General features: G+C 64.3%; 1 pseudogene; it reads left to right on the plus strand.

Moving 5' to 3' along the window:
- The first annotated feature begins 51 nt into the window (after nucleotides 1-51).
- LOC104616965 overlaps nucleotides 52-291 on the plus strand; it is a 402-nt pseudogene continuing 162 nt past the window's right edge.

Raw genomic sequence — 291 nt, forward strand, 5'->3', positions numbered from 1 at the left:
CGGGCTGTGCGGACGGCCGTCTCCAGCTGCGTGGCCTGCTGAGGCATTGCAATGACCAGGTGGGCTCGGCGGAGCGGCGCTGCTGGCGAGAGGGTGCTGGATGCGACCCCCTGGGAGGAGATGGCGAGTGGCCCCGAGGGCCGGCAGGGCCTCTCGGGCCCTCGGGCCCTGAAGAAGGAGCAAGAGAAGAGGAAGAAGAAAAACAAAAAGAAGAAGGACTATCTGAATGAAGACGTTAACGGGTTTGCCACGTACCTGAAGCAGACGTGGCAGGGGGGCGAGGGGGGCAGA

The sequence above is a fragment of the Phaethon lepturus genome, unplaced genomic scaffold (assembly GCF_000687285.1).
Source record: "Phaethon lepturus isolate BGI_N335 unplaced genomic scaffold, ASM68728v1 scaffold50432, whole genome shotgun sequence".
Lineage (NCBI taxonomy): Eukaryota > Metazoa > Chordata > Aves > Phaethontiformes > Phaethontidae > Phaethon > Phaethon lepturus.